The sequence below is a fragment of the Oncorhynchus clarkii genome, chromosome 1 (genome assembly GCF_045791955.1).
Source record: "Oncorhynchus clarkii lewisi isolate Uvic-CL-2024 chromosome 1, UVic_Ocla_1.0, whole genome shotgun sequence".
Taxonomy (NCBI): Eukaryota; Metazoa; Chordata; class Actinopteri; order Salmoniformes; family Salmonidae; genus Oncorhynchus; species Oncorhynchus clarkii.
In genome coordinates, this window is record NC_092147.1 from 79525473 (window position 1) to 79532058 (window position 6586).

General features: G+C 47.0%; 1 protein-coding gene across 5 annotated transcripts in view; it reads right to left on the reverse strand.

The window, feature by feature from the left end:
- The window catches only part of LOC139412973 (zinc finger MIZ domain-containing protein 1-like), a 216546-nt gene that overhangs the window by 38742 nt on the left and 171218 nt on the right, over positions 1-6586 (reverse strand). The gene's annotated exons all lie outside the window — the stretch shown is intronic.

Consider the following 6586-nt stretch of genomic DNA (forward strand, 5'->3'; position numbering starts at 1 on the left):
CAACATGCTAGACAGACTGTTACCTGGCCAAAGGCCAGCACTTCAGAGACAGAGAGAAAGATAGAGAGAGAGAGAGAGAGAAAGAGAGAGAGGGGAGGAGAGAGGAGAGAGAGAGAGAGGGGGGGAAGAGAGATAGAGAGAAATATAGAGAAAGAAAGAGGGAGGGACAGGAAAAGAGAGAGAGGGGGAGGAGAGAGAGAGAGGGGAGAGAGAGAGAGAGAGGAGAGAGAGGGGGAGAGAGGGAGAGAGAGAGGGAGTGGGGGAGAGAGAGAGGGAGAGGGGGAGAGAGAGAGAGAGAGAGAGAGAGAGAGAGAGAGAGAGAGAGAGAGAGAGAGAGAGAGAGAGAGGGGAGAGAGAGAGAGAGGGGGGAGAGAGAGAGAGGGAGGGGAGAGAGGGAGGGGAGAGAGAGAGAGAGAGAGAGAGAGAGAGAGAGAGAGAGAGAGAGAGAGAGAGAGAGAGAGAGAGAAAGATGGCAAGCAGGCCTACAGAGCACCATCATTGACACACGGAGGTCTGATGCAGCATTTCACTGTAAAGTACTGTGTGAAAAGTGCAAGTTCTGCACTGAAGGTGTAAACACTGTGATATCACCTCTTTGCACGTTTCCTCCACAAAAGAGAGACCAACCAGGTCCGCACTGTTCTACAGGAGTTCAGCTAAATCACTTTTTACCAATGAATCACCTAATGTTAAAAATGATAACATCATAATCACATTAAATAAGTATTTTCCTCCGTACACATCTGTTTCAGGGGTTTTACTAGTTTGAAAAGTTAACGGTACTTTTATGTTGCAAAGAGATTTCATCATCAACATCTAAGGAGGCAAAGCTTAGTGTCAGAGGAGACCTCTTACAGACCCACATGTACACTATATATAGTTGTATAGCAGCATCTGGTTAATAATGCAGTGGCAGGAATGCTCCCCCCCCCACCTCTCTCTCCCCCACCTCTCTCTCTCTCCCCACCACTCTCTCTCTCCCCCACCTCTCTCTCTCTCCCCACCACTCTCTCTCTCTCCCACCTCTCTCTCTCTCTCCCCCACCTCTCTCTCTCTCTCTCCCACCTCTCTCTCTCTCTCCCCCACCTCTCTCTCTCTCTCCCCCACCTCTCTCTCTCCCTCCCCCACCCCTCTCTCTCCCACACACCTCTCTCTCTCTCCCTCTCTCTCTCTCTCCCACCTCTCTCTCTCTCTCTCCCTCCTCTCCCGCACCTCTCTCTCTCTCCCCACCACTCTCTCTCTCCCCACCACTCTCTCTCTCCCACCTCTCTCTCCCTCTCCCCCACCTCTCTCTCCCTCTCCCCCACCTCTCTCTCTCCACCACCTCTCTCTCTCTCCCCCACCTCTCTCCTCTCCCCCTCTCTCTCCCCCACCTCTCTCTCTCTCTCTCCCCCCACCTCTCTCTCCCCCACCTCTCTCTCCCCCACCTCTCTCTCTCTCTCCCCCACCTCTCTCTCTCTCTTCCCCACCTCTCTCTCTCTCTCCCCCACCTCTCTCTCTCTCTGGCTCAGCAGTAATTAAATAGTCTAGAAGGTTGATTGGGTCAGTAACAAAGGAGACACTACCAGTTTGCCTTACACAGCTACAGGGAAAAGATAACTTACAAAGTGGGGGGTAGAGAAAGGGTGAGAGTGTCTGAAAGACAGAGCTAAAGAGGGAGAGAGGATGAGAGAGAGAGAGGAAGAGAGAGATAGAGAGAGTGTGTCTGTGTACGTACATGAGCATGTGTCTACATACACTACCTGACCAAAAGTATGTGGACAACTGCCCGTTGAACATCTCATTCCAGAATCATGGGCATTAATATGGAGTTGGTCCCCCTTTGCTGCTATAACAGACTCACTCTTCTGGGAAGGCTTTCCACTAGATGTTGGAACATTGCTGCAGGGACTTGCTTCCATTCAGCCACAAGAGCATTAGTGAGGTCGGGCACTGATGTTGGGCGATTAGGCCTGGCTCACAGTCTGCGTTCCAATTCCTCCCAAAGGTGTTCACTGGGGTTGAGGTCAGTTCGTCCACACTGATCTCGACAAAGCATTTCTGTATGGACCTCACTTTGTGTACAGGGGCATTGTCATGCTGAAACAGGAAAGGGCCTTCCCCAAAATGTTTCCACAAAGTTGGAAGGAACAGAATGTCATTCTAGAATGTCATCGTGTGCTGTAGTGTCCCGAACCATGAAAAACAGCTCCGGACCATTAATCCTACTCCACCAAACGTTACAGTTAGCACTATGCATTGGGGAAGGTAGCGTTCTCCTGGAATCCACCAAACCCATATTCGTCCGTCATACTGCCAGATGGTGAAGTGTGATTCATCTCTTTAGTGTTTCCACCACTAAAGAGTCCAATGGAGGAAAGCTTAACATCACTCCAGGCGATGCCTGGAATTGCGCATGGTGATCTTAGGCTTGTGTGCGGCTGCTCGGTCATGGAAACCCATTTCATGAAGCTCCCAACGAACAGTTCTTGTGCTGACGTTGCTTCCAGAGGCAGTTTGGAACTCGGTAGTGAGTGTTGTAACCGAGGACAGACGATTTTTATGTGCGATTTTATACACCTGTCAGTAACGGGTCTGGCTGAAATAGCTAAATCCACTTATTTGAAGGGGTGTCCACATACCTTTGTATATATAGTGTATTTGTGTGCGTTTACACAGAATGTGTGTTGTGTGTGAGTTACTGCCTGCCTCACACTGGACGCGATCTGCCACTGATGACAGGCTAGATTGGTTGCTTTCCCTGACGTGCGACAGCAGATTGCCCAGTGAACATGCTATGTTGATTTACTCAGTGCTGTCAGCATTCCACAGCCCTGCCTGGCCTGCCTAACATTCTTTACGTCTGAGACCAGAGAGGGGGACGTCAGTGAAGGGACTCTCCCAACTAACACAGAACCCTGGCCAACTCTCCCTCTGTCCCGTTCCAACTTCCTAACACTCTTCTCCCTTTCCACTCCAAACCAGCTAAATCTCTCTCCCTTTCCCCCTATTTCACAACCAAGTTCATGTACACTCTCGCTATACCTCTCTAGGAGAGTTACACCCTCACCCATCCACTTAAAACCAATACAGCCTGGACAACAGTCTCTCCCTTGTCCCAAGTTCTATATTTTCCCAACCCTCTATTTCACTAGTGTGTCAGTGGTTCAGTGCTGACACAAAACTGAGAGAAATCAGACCCCAATATGGCAGCCAGCGTAGAGACGACGGTGATATATTTGTGACAAGCAGTAAAAAAAAAAAGAAAAAAGAAAAAGAAATCGGAGGAGAGCTCTGCTCTCTCTCACTTCAGTGCTTTATACAGTCACTCAGCTGTATGTGTAGATATATCTCTGAGTAGTGTCACATTTGTTAGAGGGTAAAAGAAAGTAGCAATATGTAGCACTGCTGTTCTTTGCTAACTTGGCTGCAGATTGCAAACTCAAGCTACTGTATGCAGGAACTGAAACTTTGGCTGCAGATTGCAAACTCAAGCTACTGTATGCAGGAACTGAAACTTTGGCTGCAGATTGCAAACTCAAGCTACTGTATGCAGGAACTGAAACTTTGGCTGCAGATTGCAAACTCAAGCTACTGTATGCAGGAACTGAAACTTTGGCTGCACACTTGTCTTTGTCATGCAGTCTCCTGCTCTCTCCATATAGTCTACTACTTCCCCTAAACCAATGAGACAGTTTGTTGTGGTAGCGATGTGAATAAGGTCATGTAGTCGATTCAAATACAATCCCTGAATGAATGATATCAATCAAATACTACTCTCTTGCAAAACAGTGTTGTCAATATCAATAACGTTGTATTATTTGTATGGTTTTCTTTATTTTATTTAAGGGGAATAAGAAGAAACAAGATCCTGCATCTTTTATTGACCTTTAGTAACCTCTACCAACAATCACACAACTGTTGACATTCTGCTGTACTGTAATAGGCTAGTAGTCACCAGCCTACATGTTATGCCAAGACTTGTTGAAAGAAGTCAGACATAAAGCATTTTAAAAAACACAATCCTCCTCGGTCACACCTTGAAATGAACCCAAGAACAACTCCAAACTCGCCCCTCTCAGGAATTCAGAAAAGTAGCTGTCTGAAATGTTTCTACACCCAAATGTGTAAGCAGTGAGGATTACGAGCGAGAGGTGAGAATGTCTGTGGGGGCTGTCATTTTGAGGGACACTGTTGTGTTTATTGAATGTCACAGAGACAGCTTCAGGGAAAGGTGGACCAAATATAATAGAGGTGAATGATTGACTGACTGCTGCCACCAGATAGGAACCAAGAACCAGTTTGGTAACCCTAAAATATCCACTGGTCAGCACTGTACAAAACCTAGATGATGCTCTGTGCCTTCGGTCTATCCACTTCCCCTTGTAGGCCAGTCTGAGGGAAACTATAGCTAGCTAGCAAATGAGTCAGTCAGATGTGAGGAATGGGATTAGGGTTAGCTCTGGTCTTTGTAACAATTATCAGGGACGTTGCTAAACGCACCCTAAACAGTCTGCAGGTAATCCACAGCAATGACTAAAGGCTAGCTACAGCTAGGTAATCCACAGCAATGACTAAAGGCTAGCTACAGCTAGGTAATCCACAGCAATGACTAAAGGCTAGCTACAGCTAGGTAATCCACAGCAATGACTAAAGGCTAGCTACAGCTAGGTAATCCACAGCAATGACTAAAGGCTAGCTACAGCTAGGTAATCCACAGCAATGACTAAAGGCTAGCTACAGCTAGGTAATCCACAGCAATGACTAAAGGCTAGCTACAGCTAGGTAATCCACAGCAATGACTAAAGGCTAGCTACAGCTAGGTAATCCACAGCAATGACTAAAGGCTAGCTACAGCTAGGTAATCCACAGCAATGACTAAAGGCTAGCTACAGCTAGGTAATCCACAGCAATGACTAAAGGCTAGCTACAGCTAGGTAATCCACAGCAATGACTAAAGGCTAGCTACAGCTAGGTAATCCACGGTACAGCAACTGCTAGAGGCTAACAGCTAATGGCTAACTGCAGATAATGATGCTGTCATAGCACCAGCTAGTGGTTAACTGTAGGAGGATCTTGCATTTCAGACTGCTAGCTAGTTTTTTCTAGGTGGGCTACAATAAGGCAATCTCACACTGAAAGCAATTTAAATCGCAATCCAAATCTCTGCTGAAGAGTATTGCATGGTAAAACATGTAGACCCCTAGGTTTCCTGCAGCATAATACAGCCATTACAAATAGAGGTAAAATTAACATTTGTAAAATGTTAAATATCTGGCATTTGCATTAATACTTGACCTATAAGTGTGCAGACAATTTCTTTGAACATCTCTTCTGTAATAACCGTCCCTGTCATTGATCAGCCTACAGAGTGGAGCTGGGGGATGGAGAACCAGGCTGGCCCTCCCCTCCCCAGAGACGGCCAGAGTTGATCCAAGACTCTTGCTCTCTGTCTGGGCTCTCATGTGTCAGATGTGGGGCCCTATATTGCCAGCCTGGCTGTCAGGGGATTGTGCTGGGGCTGCACTTAATGCGGGCGGAGACACACACATACAGGTCGGGCTGGTGCATCCTCTCTTCCAGCCTCACATAGTCGCCTTAAGAGTGTCTGTGTGTTTTTACTGCGTCTGTTTCCCTCTTGTCTGGTTCCTCAGACAGACGTCCTTGCGTCCCGAGGTAAGATGGATGCTGGCTGGCTGAGTGGGACCAGGCTGAGTCCCATCTGCCTCCATCCACACACTCCCTCTCTCCCTTCCTCTCTCCCTTCCTCTCCCATGTATTATTCCCTTCAGTATATTTCCCATTTGTCTCCATCAGTTCTAAGCTTTCCTTCCTCTGAAACCCATTCTCAGTCTGCGTCCCAAATGGCACCATCTTCCCTTAGTCCAGTTCTTTTGACCTGGGCCATAGGGAATAGGGTGTCATTTGGGACACATCGGGCCCAGGTCAAGGCCAAGGCCAGACTCTCTTTATTAGATCAGAAGGATTGGAGATGATTCTAACTATAGACCACACAGTCCAACCTGAGCCCAGGACGACAATCACATTTGACCATCAATACAGATACAGGGGAAGGAACAGGCCTGTCCATATAAACTAACGTCTGTCTGTCTGTTTGGGTCCTTCTAACAGGAGGATCAACCACAAAGGAAAGGTACTTTTTCTAGATTACTTACATGAGAAACAGTTGTTTTTGAAAACGCTCTCTAAGGATGAGCACAGAGGCGAATGAGAGATGAAATGGGAAAAGTAATTCTGTTGTGTATTGGTTCCAACATACTGGAAATAAACTCCCAAATATTTACCACAAAAACAAGCCAATTCCATTCCATTAGAACCACAAAAACTTTCAAGGTAACCATGGTTACTCAAAGTTCTTTCAAACACCCCTTTATCTTTATTCTGACCTGGTGTGGCTTTGTCAGGCGTTTCTCCACACCCCTCTACCTCCAACCATCGATCCATCCATCGCTCTCCCTCCCTTGCCGCTGCCTGTCCAGATTTCACTCAGACAAATGGACACTCTGGAATACAGTGTGGTATGGATCGGAGGAATTGGATTTGAAAGTCAAAGTGTCTGAGAACAGCATTACTGTAGTGTGTAGTG